This window comes from Anoplophora glabripennis, unplaced genomic scaffold, assembly GCF_000390285.2.
Source record: "Anoplophora glabripennis isolate ALB-LARVAE unplaced genomic scaffold, Agla_2.0 scaffold149, whole genome shotgun sequence".
NCBI lineage: Eukaryota > Metazoa > Arthropoda > Insecta > Coleoptera > Cerambycidae > Anoplophora > Anoplophora glabripennis.
Window position 1 is genome coordinate 546,257 of NW_019416248.1, and position 17,707 is coordinate 563,963.

The following is a 17,707-nucleotide window of genomic DNA, read 5'->3' on the forward strand; positions in this document are numbered from 1 at the left end:
ATCGATTAATAAAGCGAAAGATAAAGTTCAAAAATATGATGACAACAGGAAACAGTGATTTATAAGATATATATTTAAAGAAGCCTCGAGGATAAATAATATATTGATAAGAGCCCAAAAAAATACAATTTAGGCGGTTCATAGGCACTAGATAACTTAAGAATAATGGCAGATAAATCTATTAATAAATAGGGCTTTATCAGTGATCCATGTTTCTTAAATTAAGATAAATGACCTGGAAGGGAGTACAAAACTGTTTATGTCGCCTACAATGTTTTGCTTATGAAAAACGCTAAGGATATTGTACCCATTTCATACACATATACTTAAAAAAAGTTTATTTTGGTACTAACAGAAATACAAGTATTTTCTACTGATTTCGAATGGCGCCGGGAAAATGGCACCACTTACATATTGCTTCTATAATCTCGACCAGTTGATAGGGGCCCGTTAGATGCTCCAGAAAAGCGTGATCGTCAAGAGAACAGGTCTCAGCTGGCGGGTCTCAGCCAGGACAGGAGGAGGCCCCTCGAAATGAAGTAAAAATGACTCAATAATAGTTTAATTTAAATCATATTAGAGAAAAAGTCAACTCTAAATTGGTTTTGTATACTCAAAATATAATCAAAATTTTCCTTTCTCTCTCCTTTTTTTTTGTGTTACCGTCTTCATCCGCCACTGGTATGGACTTATTAACGCGCCGTGACGTGGAATAAAAGTTGTTGAAAGCCGAAATAGACTTAGCCAGAAGCGCCGGCTAACTATGCAGACAGTAAAAGGTCGTGTCTATTTCTCGTCGACTAATTTTAGGAGCGACGCTGACGGCGCGCGGCGCCGCGACGATCCCCTGCGAACTGGGCCAACTTCCGGCCTTCGTCTCCCTCTAACAGCTTTCATCTCGCTTTCCGACCGACTTACGCTGGGCGCTTTCTGCACAGCAACTACAATGCGGGTTTTATTTCGTTAAAAATTAAATAATTAATTAAAAAGCTTCGCAGTACCCCATGGTTCTTAAAAAATTATGCGAGATATCCATTGGCGCACATATAAAAGAATTGGAGGGGAAAAGTTTGACTACACCCATGAGTTAATAGTTCAAAGTTAAAATATTTTCTTGAAATCAGATCAACAAAAAATATTAATAAATGTCATAAGCGCTTGAAAAGTTTTGAAAATAATTGATTTAGGTACATTTACTTTTCGTCCAGGCAAGACGGTGAAAGTGTCTGCGTTGAAAATAGAATCGACAAATATGTATGTATGATTGCGTAAACATTTAAATATCGTACAAAGGAAGCACGTAAAATCCTGGAAATCCCACATATAGTCTACAGAAACCACCTCTGGGTACTAAGTAGGAGAGAGTCCGACTGTAAGGTCCCTGACATGTGACTTCATGAGGAAAATGTTGCTACTCTAGACGCCACGCACATTCAATATAAATTTTGTCACTAAGGCATTAAGGCAAATGTATGCTAGTACTCTGTCTGGACGGAAAAAATTAGGGATATATTCTAATTCCAGTAATTCTTTCTTAAGAGAACCCAATTATTTCAAAACATTTTGTAATTTTTTTATTACCCGTCACTGGTGCACATAAACATTTTTGAGACACTACGTACTACGTACTTATTTATTTCTTTAATCGAATATTATCTGTAGCGTCTTCCAAAAAATATATTAAAGGAAAGTTCTTTTTGATGAGTGTTATTAACATTTTTGGTACATTTTTCTAGGACACGATGTATATTTATCTACGTTTGTAGCATTAGCAGAAAATCACTGCTCTAACATGTGTCATACGTTTCCAATCATATTTGAAATAAAATTTAAGAAAAACCATAAAAGACCGTGTACAGAAAGAATCATACCGAGTAAATGTTAAACTAAGTTGAATATCCATATTAGTTAATAGTTTAAACAAATACGTCACATATATTTGTTGACTATTAATAACCCTTGTTAATTCACGACAATTGACCATTCACAAGTTTTGCTTAAATCACTTGTAGCAAGTGAAAGTTATTTATGTATTTGTCGATTATGATGGTTTTGACAATTTTCGAATCTTTGTTATTTCAAACAAAAAAATTGTAACTTAATAATTGTTTGTAAAAATAACGATTTAAAAGAAATGTTTCGTAATATTGCGCACTACATACATATTGATATAGAAAAATATGGTGACTTTAAAGTAACACGTCGCTAATCCATACAGAAGCGGTATGCTTTACTAAATTATACAGCCACACAAAAAAAACTACTTTCCATGTGACATATGTTATCACGTCACAGAAATTTCCTAACCTCAAAAAACAGCTCAAAAATAACAAAAGTTCACAAAAAAATGCTAGGAAAAATGCTAATTTTTTTTTTCTATATTCAAATGTTAATTTATCTGATTAAGACCCCGCCAAACGTTAATCTGCTGTCAAAATTGATGGTTCTCGTTCTAACCTCAAAAATTAAGGTCAGATATCACGAATTTTCAAAAAATATCAGATTTGCGCCAAATTTGGGATACGGGGGTTTTCGGGGTCGCTGGTCACGGATCCGAGGTCAATTTTGCTAAATTCAAGATGGCGGATCCAAGATGGCCGACTAAATGTTCAAAAAGTAACAAATTCGCGTGTTGGGCTTTGTTGGGCAAAGGTGATTATAGCACGACGAAAATACAAGACTTCTACCAACCGAAAATCTTATTCGTTCGTTGTAAGCGGCTTATTCTCATGCGGTGCACATCCCGACTGTGAGAACACACGCGGCAATGCGAAAACAATGAATCAGTTTTATTCAACAATCCGAAAGAATATTTCATATTTTCTAGACGCGGTCGGGCAATAACAATAAAACGTGAAGGAATTCGCATGACGCTTGGCAGGCAGTCGCACACTTATCTGCTGCAGAGACTGCACTTTCTGTTCCAACGCGGATCGTCTTCCAGCCGTTGCCCTAACATGTGATTCCCTGCCGATGCACCGCTTATAGTCCAGGACGAAGGACCACGGTTTAACTTTTTCACTGCTGTCCCTGTTTTGCAAAGTACCTTCAAAAAACAGGCTTTTCATCTCGAATTGTAAGAATATAACCCACAGATCGAGGGTATAACTGCCCTTTTTGTAGGACTTTGTACGTCTGTTCTGTATTTACCTGCTCCAGATTGACATTACTATAGTGAGTACCAAGAGGCGGTTTGGAAGACCAATTTATTTTCTTCTATTTTATTCAATTGGAGACTGTGCTTGCGTCGATAGGATCAGAGGTGTACAATTTGTATTATAGCCGTATGCAATGTGTATTCTAATTCTTTAATTCGTTGTTTAAAGTGCATAAATGTTACAAAATACTTGTCATTGTTCAATACCAACGTCAAACGTACAACTTTTGTGCCTACAAAATGTTTTCTCGTTCAGAAAAAGTTGATATGTTGGTAATTTACGGCGAGTCACAAAAAAATTCAAGATCTGTAAAGTTATATCGAGAAAGGTATCCAGAGGGCCTCATTTCTGATCATAGAACCTTTACAAGATTGGGGGCGACCTTCCGAAGAAATGAAGATGCATTTTCTGTTCGGAAATCAAATAATTGACCGAAGGGTAAGAAATAATGTTAATACAGCTAGACTGTTACAGTATTTCGAACAAAATCCACGAAATTCTATACGGCAGGCTAGTCGGGAATTGAATTTGGGAGGTCATATAGAGAATAGATTGTAATATCTACGTAGTATGAAAGCGTTTGCCTCATTTTTTAAGTTTACATTGCACCTAGAGCAATATAATGATAAACTAATTAACTACATATTTCTACATGTTTTAAATCTTTTTAATGTTGCTGCACTTGATATTTGGGTAGCAATTTTCACTTAATTTCTGGGTACTGTAAAGTATACCCACCAAGTGAAAATAAAGAGTGCTTCTTTGACGTTTGAGACTTATGTCATCACGTTTACGTATACAAAGACAGTACAATTCTGCCAGAAAATTGTATGCAAGTTTAGTTGTAATAGAATAAATTGTTTATTGCTATTATTATAAAGATGCACCTGTTAAAGACAGCTGTGAAAATAATTAAAAATTATCCTGATAACCGTAAAGTTTTTCATTAATGACGATTTTTATGTGATGATAATTGACTTGTATAACTATGTATTTTTTAATCGAACATAAAGTTTTTTCACGTGCTAAAATCTCTACCGGCGAATATATATTCTTTTCAAATAACGCTAGTTTAGCAATAGCTGTGCAAAAATATAAACAAAGTATCATTAGATGTCAAGGAAATAGACAGAGAGATCAGATTTTTCTGCCAATGTTATTCGTATCAAAATTTTAGTCTCCCTGAAATTTTTCTTAGATTCCAAACGAAGTCGCATGTAAACTTAGTGATTTCAAGAACCCACACAAGCTCCTTCATAGGTTTCTTAGTAAATGAAGCTGCTCTCTCATCAAATTAATAATTTCTATCTCCTTAAAATCATCGACAAAAGTGTTGCCCATAAATTATACATTACCCACATTCCCCACATACTTCTATTGCAATTTTTTTTCTAAATAGGAAGTTATTCCTGGACTATTACACAAACCGTTCTCCTTTAGATGCCTGATAAGTCTGTTACCATCCCATGGGCCATTTACCTTTCACTGCACCAATGTACTCAAAAGTAGTTCAGTGGTTGACTAGACAACTGCATTTTTATGCACACGGCAATTACTTCTAATAACGTTGGCCTTGATTGGGAACGTTAATTATTAATTAATAAAATCACTAAAAAATATGTTATTTGACTTGAACCAAAATGGAAATTAAATGAGGAGTCTTTTAATTGATGTACATAGTGTTGAGTGGAGAAAATACCCATCGGTGTGTACAGATTGATTCTAACATTGTTCTTGACAAACAACAACACGCAAAAATATCAACGATAGATAATGTTTTGTCATTTCTGCATTTTATTATAATAATAATATTATAAGATGTTGTGTACATACAGCTGGTGACAAACACAAACGCATAAAAGATATAAACTTATTCAAGAAACGATTGATTTCGTATGAATTTAACTTTTCGTCGAACTCATAGACGTATAATAACGTAGCTCTTGTCTACTAATGACTACACCTGCATGCGAGTAATTTAAAAATTAAGTACTTATTGTTTATCAGAAATTACAAGGAGTATTGTTTGGAGTGTTACGAAGATCGTGAGGAAAACACAAAGCAAGGACCTACAAAACACGAGTTAAAAACCCCAATGTTATGTGCCAGTCCAGGGAATAGTTATTTGATTATGTGAGTTACCAAGTTCCTCTGATCGAAAATGTTATCCTATTTTACCAATTGTGGCAAACACCTTCATTTAAAAATAAAAAAAAGTAAAAGTACTTTGAAATTCTGAAAGATGGTATGGCGGTTTTCTTGTCTTATAACTATAGTCAAATTCATTCGAGTGATTTTAGTGTCGTGTAGTTGCACTTTTATGCATGGAAGAAAAATGATGAACCTCTACATTTTATTATTTACAATAAATTCATTTAAGTACCACTGATGAAGTCTTTTACCCTACTCTCATTTCCACATTGCTTGTTGGCAAATCCTATACATTTTTTAATATTTTTATGGTCCTATATCAGTAAGTCACGCAACAGGGGTTAACTTTCCTGTACGGTTCTCTAAAGCGGAAAATGGACTACGCCGTTTCTACTGGCGCAAACGACTTTATTCATCTACCGCTTGTCCTTCGTCAATTTCATTATTTGTCTTGTAGCTGCTTGGGTGACTCCGTTTGAAAGTAACGCTTTTTTGTCGTTCCTGAATGCGGTATATCCATTCACTTGTTGGAGTTCGTAGTAAATGCAACAATAAACGGCAGGTACCCACATTTTTTTCTGTGTTTACAATCATTTTCCGTTTTGATTAATCGCTATGAGCTTAACGCTTGCTCCACTTCATTATTCGAGAATGTACGCCCTCGCTTATCTGAATTTATTTATTTTTATCACTATTCACTGAAAAAAGTGAAAAAATTTGTTAAAACACTAGCAATAAGGTCTCACAACAAGCTGACAGCTTTGTTATTATAAAATTGTTATTAAAATAGTAAGTCATCAACTGTCAAATTTTATAATAAATTTCACAAATGTCAAATTTAAAGGTGGCTTTGTAAGAATACCCGGAGATGACCTAAAAAACATAAAATGAAGATTATTTTATTAATTAATTTATAGAATTGTATATACAAATAAAAGGACATTTGTTAAAAATGTGCTGTTATAAGTAGTGTTGTGAAAAATTCTGCGTATGGACCTTAAGCAAAGCTAGGGACAGAATATTCAGGAAGGATGAGAAAAACAAAAAAATATTGATTAGTTACGGCTTGGGTTTTGCTGTTGAATCCATAGTTTGCCAGAGTCCAGAAAAAGTTATTTTGTCATCCAATGAAAATTTTCCGCTACCAGCAGTATAAAGCAGTTCCAAAGCAGTTTCCAGTGGCACCATAAATAGTCTGCAAGGCCTCCACGTAGTTTCTAGCAAAGAAAACTTCGAAATTTACAACGTAACAGGTACCTAAAACACAGTGCACTATAATATTGTTAGCTATCACCAATAAATCATGCTTTCTATCGCATCAAATCTTTGCAAAGTATAAATAACAAACCACAGGACTTGCCTGTACAGAAATAAGCATAATCCAATCACTTGTAACTTAAATATTTCACTACTTTCACGAGCTCTGACAAAATTTGTCAAATGAACAGCCATTTTACTTTAGTCTGAATTATTTTCGTTCCCGTGTAGATATAAGAGATAATATAAGGAGACGTATATAGATCAAATAAAGTGTGTTAATGGTTATTTTTTTTATATAATTATTCCTTATATTGTTTGTAAACCGAGTCGAAACAAATTTTGTTATTAAAATATTCTTTGTTGTGGAAAAATTATTACATATAAAACGGTATTCCTAATTTAAGTTTATAAAGTTTTCAAGTATAATGTCATATAACAAATTTTTGAATAAACACTTTATTGAATTTCAAACTCTCTATTCATTCCAAAGTATATTGCATTGTAATAGTTTGTGTGTAAATATAGAATCGACTCCTGAGGTTTTCTGATGTTGTCTGATATGTAACAAATGTCTACTAACAGCTGGCGAGTGATAAGAAAGTACAAGGTATGACATAAAAGATAGTAGAGGTTTGTATGGAACAATTTACAGCTTAATTAAAAAATAAAATTCAAATCACATTGAAATTATATTTCAATATATTTCCGTTCAATTAGAATCCCTCATAGATGGCACTTTTATCCGTTTCTCACCGTTTTGACCACGCCACGAAGACAAGCTGAATTATATATAACCTTGTCCTCTTTCCTCCTTGTAAATCAAGATGGTACAGAAGCGAGGTGTGGTATTTCAGGCAATTTATTTTAATAGTGAATATTTTAAAACATCAACTATTTAAGTCATAATTCTACAACGACGTGAATCACCGGGGCCATTAATAAAATTTATATGTAAGAGTATCTCGTGGGTGTATCTTATAGAAAATAACTATGACGGTAGAATCAAAGGGATCGAGGTGTCCCTGAAATGTACGTATGATTCACTTGTTCCAATCCAAAGTAAAGGTGCAGCGGCAAAAAAGCAGAAATAATATCATAATAAACATCGCTTACGCTCTCCCTTTTCTGCATACCGAGGACTTGTCACGTGAGTGTCATTTAATTGAAAATTCCTCATTATCGTGAGTGTATATATGAATATTTTTTATGTGTGCAGATTTCGGGAGAGCCGCAGGGTTCTGTCCTTGGACCTTTCATGTTTATCATTTTTATGAATGTCATTGTTTCTGATTTGCACGTATATCACTTGATTGTCCCATAAATTTAACGCACATGATTTACAACGAATTTTAAACTCTTGGTGGTTAATAGACTAAGCTCTGGACGTCGTACAGTGTAATATCGTTTCCGGTTTTCGTTGAATCCTGTCGCGTTCATGAATTCAGTTTGAAAAGTCAATAATACGAGTGTCGTTCACAAAACGCTTTAGTGCATCCGAAAATAATAAACGAGTGGACTCAGGTCTGGTGTTCTAGCAGACCAAGATGACCCATGGCCTAACAACAAATTTGCAATAAATCTACATTATTATTACATACGATACAATACAATAAGTTGCATGCAAATTTAATTTCTTCTAGAATTTCATATATTTGCAGTCAACAGCAACTAACAGTGGTAAAAATAATAACACAATAACACGCAAATAATACTATCCTTCCTCTACTGTTAAGATTATCTCTCTTCCTACAAAAGATTTGTAGACTACGCCTCCCAAAGCGGTGATTAATACTTCCATAAAAAATCCGATGATTAAATAAAATTAATCAATGAGCTGTCAAAGTTACCAGTCCCTGTCGTTGGCGTTTATTATACAAAACAAAGGCACACAAAAACTGTGCTCGCTCTGGCAGGTGTTCGAATTTTATATGCTCCTTTGCTGAATCGATTAAGAGAAATTCATATTAACTTTTTTATTAGGGAATACGAAATAAGTTTTTTTCGTCCTAGGTAATGCAACACGGAGCAACAGGTGTTTGATTAGACGATTATATGCACAAATTATGGTAACATAAATCTGTCTTACCGATGGAGGAGTTGTACCTATAAATTTCGTACATCTCGGTTCGATAAGATCTGCGAAATTTTAGATTTAGGTATATTCGAGGCAAATCGTATTCAAGATGTGCTAGTGCCTTGACCTGAAGCAGATATTAATAATAGTTGTCATTTTTAAAATTATTTTAAAAAAATAAGACAATAAAACAGTACTTACTAAAAATATAACTAATTTATAAGACACTTAAACATATAAGGACAACGTTTTGCTCAAAGAACCTACTAGTATTTAAAGAAGTTTTTGTTAATTATTTATTTATTTATAGTAAGCCCATCTTATTATGGTAGCAAAAACTCTTTCTTGATCCGTAAACATGCTTTTTCAAAATGTACAAAAACTTGAAAGTACACTGAAGACTGAATTCTTATTTTTTTTATGAGGAATATCTCCTTAAAGTTTGTCGACTTAATCCTGAAACACCCTGTATATTAGGACGATATTGGTTATAACTCTTACACGGGAAGTAATAAAGAAACATTTCTGTAATAAAAGTTTATTAGAAAAAAGAGAGCTTTTTAACAGAAAAAAAATTTGGGTATGTTTCTGGAAAAAACATAATTGATGGCGTCATTAGTCGTTTCTGTCAGATCCTAAAGAAAATACTTTCGATTGAAATTGAAGCTTTCCTCATCCCATTCAACACCACTTGTCCTAAATTTTATTTAAATTTTTTGTATCCTCATACTATCGAGTTTGTGACACCCTGTACAATGTCGATTTCCTCAGCGCTTCGTGTCGTTTGGATCAATGCGCTCCACTGTGGCACCTCCGGACGCCAATGGCACCTTTCGAAATGCTCAATGCTGAAAATGCTATCGCGAAAAAAACTCAATGATAAACACGTACTCTATAATTTTCGGTCTAAAAATAGTACCGAGTTGCATAATATCCGAACGGGGAATTCGCTCCATTGAGGCTGCAATCAATGTCACCGGGTTTATTAAAAACATGAATGAATGGAGAGCGGTTGCGTCGAAGGGATTTGTTTATCTGCTGCAACTGTTATCTGCACCACCGAAGGAAGTGGCTTCGCGAATATGCCATTGTATTCGGCATGAATGAACACGGCATTGGTACACCCGGAAGTACCGCGGAAATACGTCACGCCGGAACCGGAAGACAGAAACGATATATTCGTTATAAATTGCATTTAACGAAGGCTGGTATCGAAACAGCGAAGATAACCTATCCGCGGTAATGGAGTCCTTCCAATAGCCTGCGCTCCTAATGGTGCTGCCCTCTCGCGACGCCAAACCCTTTTTTTTGTTTGGTGGGTTAGTAGACGTACAGCTACGGACGGTACAGGTGCAGCATTAGACATGCAGATGCTGGATGTAGAAGTTCCTGACCAATGTAATAAAATTCATTGCAAAAATATAATTTATCCAACAACACTTGTATACAGGGAATTTTTGAATGGAGTAGCATAAATGATACCAGTGAATCTACATTTCAAAAGAACACGATCTGCAAAAAATCGCCTTAGTAAAATGTTCACCCCTAAAGAGATATGGGCCATCAAAGTTTCCAAAAAAATTATGAAAATTGGCTGTAATTTGAAAACCGAACGAGGTACAAATAACAAATTTTTTACAGGTTGTTTACTAATACAGATGCAAGTTACCAACTATTTTTCGAAAATTTTAACCCCTCGAAAGGGGTTGAAATAACCACCCCTCAGGCCATTTTTTGCCATAACTTTTATATCTCGTAAAAACTCGATATCCAAAAAATACGCATTAGATAAACTGGTTCTTTTAGAAACTTTTACCTCTCTAGCAATTTTCCTTTAAAACTTTTCGTTTACTAATAAAAAAATAAAATGTATTACCATTCACCTCACACCGTATATGATTGCAATCAATCAAAGAAAAACTAAGTGTGCTGCTGTTATGCCAGTTGTCACAAGTAACTCTTCTGTAAGTTGTCACTGTTATCAGCTAAATACTTTTTGGGTGTAAATTAACAGGAATTATGTCATTTCTCATTAGACATTATTTTGATAAATATTTTAATATTCTAAATTGTAAATTATAATTATAAATGTACATTAATCATCCTGCTTCATTTTGATATAAATAAGCAGCTGCTAAAATTAAACCACACTTTCAAAAACACTCGGAATGTATAAAGTATTACTAAAAATTCATTACGCGTCGCATATTTATCCGGAATTTTATAAAAATGAAGTAAAATAAATGTGTTTTCGCTCAATATCCTTGTGCAAAAATCAATCACTATGATTTTTTTTTTCACAAAGACAAACTATCCACCAAATAAAGAAAACACGTTTAAAGTATCATTTTATTTTTCAGATTTTCACCGGTATACTGAAAATTCTAACCACTGTCATCTTCCAAACCACAAAAGCATCTCGAGCGTGTTTTGCGAGGCACTTTCGACTTTTGGCTTACAATTATTTACAATAATGAACGAAAATCAACGTGACAGCAATAACAATGCAGTCGTTCGATTGAAGACATCCGGAGTCGTCCTGGTCATAATCATTCATCACGTGTAAGTATCATGCATATGTAAAGACACAGGAATTGCTTATTAAATATTTTGTAGCGTTCATGTCTGTACTACGTCCTAGTGAAATTATATTTGTAATTCTCATTTCCTGATACATATTTATTTAAAGGGAAACTACTACTATAAAACGTTAGGTGGAAGGTAATTCAAATTCGGCAGTTATTGTCAACTTTAACACAAAAAAACTCGAGAGTGCAAAGACGTAGACTTCAGTAGAGCTGCGCATTTTGATGTCGGTAATAATCCATAAATATTATTTCCCGTAGTGCACATAACGTTTCATTTTTACTTAGACATCTGATTTTATATTTATCTTAAATTTAATAATTCATTGTAAATGAGAATGAAAATAGTTTTTCAATATATAAAATATGTATCCAAGATGTACCTATGACAGCCGATAATTTGTTGATTTTGATAGTTTGAAGTTTGATATTCGATTCTGAGGAGACAGATAGATGATATAGATGACAAAGGAATCGTTGTTGTGGTAAAAATTAACGATACAAAAACCGGAGTACCAAAATCTTGTACTATTGTGGAAGAAAATCAAATGCACTCTCTCTCTCCAAATAGGACTGCAAAATATCTCGGCTACGCAGGTGCTAAAATGTACACAGGTGATTATTTGCGTCGTACATAAGCAACTCTTCTCGTAGCTACAGGTGCAAATATGATAACATTGAAAAGACATGGAAAATGGAAGAGTGATAGTGTAGCATCAGGATATGTAGAAGATAGCAAAACTTCCAAGAACAAAATATCTCATTTAACAGCAGGAGTCGAAAGAACTAGTGATGATAATTTTTTTGAATTGATTGCGAGGCAAAATGAACAACATTTATTCGATGCCAAAGAAAATTTAGGAAGTTTTATGGTGTTACTGTTAAAGGTTCCTTCTCAAATTGTACTTTCGTCTTTAAAGACGGTTGTAAATGACTTTTGTTATTAATTTAAAGCAAATTATTGTTATACAGGGTAGCCCATCGAAAACGTACCGCAAGGCATTACAGGGTAGTAAAGAACTTTTCAGCAAAATCCAAAAACAGGTCAAATTTGTTTCTGAGGGGGACAACTTTTGGCTCAAAAAGCATACCAAAATCTTCAACCCCCTAAGTGGGGGTGCTATCCCCTAAATTTTTTCAAATGGGAATGGGGGTCAAGTGGGGGGTCATTAGAAAGGGCTTTTAATTCTCTATACATCGATTCTTACTTTTTGAAAATCGATTCATTATTTTAGAAAATATGCAGCTTTGAAAATACGAACAATATTTTTGACGAGAAATGCGAAAATCGATTTAATTTTACTTCAAAACTTACGGTATTAGTCAAGTAAATGCTGAAAATGTTGTCCGCCAACTTGCATACAATGATACAGGTTGTCTTCAAACCGTTGTCGAACATTCTGGAGCACTTGCGGTGTTACTTCGCGACATACATTAATGATTCGTCCTCGCAGATCTTCCAAGGTATCAGGTGGAGTGCTGTAAACTTTGCTTTTAATGTGCCCCCAGAGAAAGAAATCTAAAGGATTTAAGTCGGGTGACCGAGGGGGCCACTCAATTGCACCTCTTCGTCCTATCCAGCGTCCTGGAAACGTCTCATTTAGGTAATTGCGCACATTGAGCGAGTAATGTGGAGGAGCTCCGTCTTGCTGGAAAATCAGTTCGTGTTCATTGTAAGCAGGGTCGTCCTCTATGATATTTGTTAGAGCTGGGTCGATGACATTTTGTAGTAAATCCAAGTACATATCGCCTGTCAAATTTCCAGGAAGGAAAAAAGGACCTACAATGGAATTTCCAAAAATACCTGCCCATACATTCAACTTCTGGGGGTGTTGGGAGTGTGTCTCATGGAAAATCCTTGGATTGGTATCAGCCCAGTAACGACAATTATGGCGATTCACTAAACCATTCAAGAAGAACGTACACTCGTCCGAAAAACACACATTAAAGAGGAAATTATCGTTTATCGCTCGTTCAGTCATTATTTCGCAAAATTGCAAACGACGATCAAAATCGTCTTCATTTAGCTCTTGCACTAGCCGAATCTTATAAGGATGGAATTTGTATTTTTTTAATATTCGTTGGACACTTGTACGACTCACTCCTGTCGCAGTAGCCAATTGCATTGTACTCAGCGTACTATCCATTGCCACTTGCCCCAATACCGCTATTTCCGTAGGTTCATTTAGTACCGGATTTTCAACCTGCCTCTTTTTGTTATGAACGGAGCCAGTTTCGCGAAATTTGGCCACCAATTCGCGAACAATTTTTCCAGACGCATGTTTCTCAGGATGCCGTTGGTTGAACAGTTCGGCGACCCGATTTCCGCATTCATTGTTTTTGAAAAAAAGCTCAATAATTTCTACTCTTTCTGGAATTGAGTACACCATAATTAATCAATTTAAAAGACTCGGCAGTATTGGTACTCTTCAACTACAAGTCACAAGACAGTTATCTAGCAACTTCTTGTGGCCTATCTAAATACGAAACAAAAAGCGGACAATTTTTTGCTCACCAAAATCAGGCTAAAGAATTCGCAAATCAAAAAAAAAAACAGCGAATTCTTTTGAAGGAATTTACCAAGCTAATACCGTAAGTTTTGAAGTAAAATTAAATCGATTTTCGCATTTCTCGTCAAAAATATTGTTCGTATTTTCAAAGCTGCATATTTTCTAAAATAATGGATCGATTTTCAAAAAGTAAGAATCGATGTATAGAGAATTAAAAGCCCTTTCTAATGACCCCCCACTTGACCCCCATTCCCATTTAAAAAAATTTGGGGGATGGCACCCCCACTTAGGGGGTTGAAGATTTTGCTATGCTTTTTGCGCCAAAAGTTGTCCCCCTCAGAAGCAAACTTTACCTGTTTTTGGATTTCGCCGAAAAGTTCATTACTACCCTGTAATGCCTCGCGGTACGTTTTCGATGGGCTACCCTGTATATATTAATGTTAATAAACTTTGTACTTTCATTTGTCTGCTTCATTGATACAAGGCACATTTACTATTCTACCCTTACAGAAAAGGATACAAAGTAAAGTCAAAATGCGGGCGATAATATTTAGGTCCCCTTATCTCGCCCTAGAGTGATATGACGTTGTTTTCCTATTCCGTTTCCTAGTAATCAACAAGCTATATCGCCGAAGTGAATAATAAAGATATGTTCAGATATTATGTAGAGCAAAATCAATTTCGAACTATGATAGAGCAGTTTTTGGGTCCGTTTTCACTCTAAATATAAATTTTACAAGATATTGGCGGGCTGTGCATAAATTCTGACTACGCTCATCAAAATACGTCGGAAATGATTTTTGGGTTTGGAGTTTTTTGATATTCTATTAATTAAAATGGCCAGCCTTTGACTAAGAGTGTGTTGATGGCATCAAAATGAGTAGCACTACCGCACGCTGCATCTTCGCACTCCAGTATTTTTTTTGTGTGTTAATAAATAATTAGTGTGTAGATATTTTTTCACATCGTAACGTTTTCAGGCGCAAAACCCCTTGTCTAACCTCTAGCGTCTCCCCCCCACACGCAGACGACTGGTTATAAAAAGCGCAATTCGGTTCAATGTTTCCTGTTTTTATGTATTTTTAAATCGATTTCGAATGCTTGAAATGCTCCACTATCCGTAACTAGGTCAGAATTATTTTGTTGTGTCTACCTCTCACTGTTTATATACCGCTGTTGTGACAAACTTATTCCGAATATTCCACTCGAATACATATTCTTGTAGCGCCCTCTCAGTAAATTCATCTGAAAAATATTCCGATCTTCGTAGAATTTAACTGGTTCCTAAGGCAGCAGCGCGCATTGTAAGCGGACTAAATGTCCGTACAATTATGACTACTGTTATAATGTGTTGAAGAATTTAGAACGTGTCTAGTGAAACCCAACGCGGCTTAAATAAATTCAAATGGTTTATTTAAACAATTTCTTCTCCTATAAGAATCTTCACTTACGTCTCAGTGCTGAGGTATGTCAGTTGACCTACTGATATGCTTTTATAAAAATGTAAGCAGTTAAATACTTAAAAAAGTAAGATAGTCCAACCAAATTACCTTGGAGAAAAAAAAATTGTTACCTGGACTTTTATAAGTGGAAATGGTAAAAGGGCTTATAATAAACCTAATAAAATAAAAGCGTGAGCAGGGGCGGCGCAGGGTTGATTTGGGGGGTTGAAAAGTTATGAAAAATTGTATCATTGGGATTTCTGGCGAAAGTTGAAACAAAAAAGTATCCAATACAAAAGTTGTAGATCATGAAAAAATCTACAACTTTTGTAGAGCTCATTTTATAACATAACCTCAAAATTTCCGAGAAAAATGCGAAAAACATGATTTTTCGATTTTTATTTCTCATTTCCACAAAAATAATTTAATTTTGACGACACTTCGTGAAAATATACCTTTCTCTGTCTTAAATAACCTCAAATTTTTTTAGATAAAAAAATCAAGAAGTTTCTGATATTAATTTTTTTTCGGCCTGAAACACAAAAAAAATTCTACTTGGTACAGAGTTCTGCCGGTAATCATTTTTTTCGTTTTGGCATATACTTTTTGGCGAAATAAAAAAATTTGTAATAACATTTCAAAAACATGCTCAAAAATGCAAAAAAAATAAACAATGACTTGCAACAATGAATTTTTCAGTTATTGTTGATAATTTGTTTAAATTAAAAAAAACATTGAAAAACTGATTACACCATTCAATTCTACGGAAAAAATTAAAAAAAAAACTTTGTCTCATTGTTTGACCCAAAACTTTATTTTTGTACAGTATTGCTATAAACATCTAAGTCGAATTTCAAATACACAAATGATAAATGATCTCAAATGGATGATTTGAGATGTCAGCAATACAAAGTATTAACTGCAAAGTCTACTGTTGCATATTTACATTGCCACTTGTTTCGCTCTATCCAATGGCGTCAACATTTTTGCAATCCGACGTTTCGTCTTCGACGGGCCATCATCAGATTAATTTTATTTTTTAAATATATCGCTGCTATTTTTATGACAAAATCTAGGTCGTTTTTAATTCTGTATTAGATGATATTTAGAAGATATTATAGAAAAAGGTTTTTAGCTATTATTAAAAATTTTTCCTGAGTACGGCTCTGAACGCTTTCAAAATACCTGTATCTATTGGAGGAGAGAAAGAGAGGAGAGAATAAAAGTCAATACAGCACGAAATATCCAACAATTTTTTTTAATTCATAATTTAAAAAGATGTACCAAATAAAAAATTTATACGCATTTATGAAATATTTTATTATTTCTAATTAGTATTGCTAACAGTAGTAAAAAATTGTTGGATATTCTGTGCGGTATTGACTTTTATACTGTTATGACTTCATCCAATAGATATTTTGAAAGCGTTCAGAGCCGTACTCAGGAAAAATTTTAAATTATAGCTAAAAGAAGCTAAAAACTGTTGACTTTAGATTTTGTCATAAAATAGCAGCGACGTATTTAAAAAAATTAATCCGATGATGGCCCCTCGAAGACGAAACGTCGGATTGCAAAAATGTTGAAAAGAGGGAAAACAAGCAGATTAAAAGAAAAAGCCACCAAATTTCGCTATAGTTCACAGGAAAAATTATTTAGAGAATTGAACTTCATATACAGTGGTATTAGGTAGGTACCTATATAGGTTTGCGTTTTTTTCTGAGGTATAGTGAACATTTAAAACATTTAATTTCATTTTCCAGAAAGCGGAACTTATCACCGTTAACCACATCTTCGTCGAGATAAGTCCTGAGTAATCTGTCGGCGAGTTTTTGAGGCACCCATTTCACCTAGAAACTGGATGCAGTTTCGAAAGCAGTGTTTATGTAATATTCAGTGGACAATTAATTAAAAATAATCGCTTAATTACTAAATTATGCAGAGAGGACACATATTTCCACCACCTGTGTGCAAGATGACCTTAATTATAACTATTTATATAATTAGAAAATTATTCAAATAATACACGCTCGTCTTCGTCCTATATTGTGTGAATGGTAATAGATTTAATTGATTTTCCTTCCACCTGTTATTCTACCAATACAATGTCGACGGAAAACCACAGGAACAACAAATGAGAGTAGATATCTCTATAGGTCATATAAATCTCTCTGTTGTATTCGCAATATGAATGTTCAGCAGTTTTAACTGTGAAACAACTTTCCAGCAGTTAAAATTCTAAATTCCTTAATATTCTTACATAACACAGCACTTACAACACCTGAAATGCATTTTACAACCAACCACTATTTTATTTAAAAATAAATAAACTTTTAAAGTCGTTTCCGGATTTTACCAACTGCATTTCTGGCGTTATTTTTATGAATAGAAGTCCGAGTATCGTAAAAGATACAAAGCTTCTGCTAGAAACACAAGAATCGTATTTCTCAACAAACCGGATCGAAAAAATTGTTCCAAGTAGCGGCACTACATGCAATTAAATCCTGATTATTACGGATTTTTAGAAGCG

At 34.4% G+C, this 17,707-nt stretch overlaps 1 long non-coding RNA gene across 1 annotated transcript in view; it reads left to right on the forward strand.

Annotated features, from left to right (window-relative positions):
- LOC108911722 overlaps window positions 1–17,137 on the forward strand; it is a 39,702-nt gene extending 22,565 nt beyond the window's left edge. The window contains exons 3-4 of the long non-coding RNA XR_001964515.2: window positions 11,004–11,205; window positions 16,941–17,137. This is a non-coding gene — a long non-coding RNA (uncharacterized LOC108911722). The remainder of the gene's footprint in view (window positions 1–11,003; window positions 11,206–16,940) is intronic.
- Window positions 17,138–17,707: the final 570 nt, after the last annotated feature.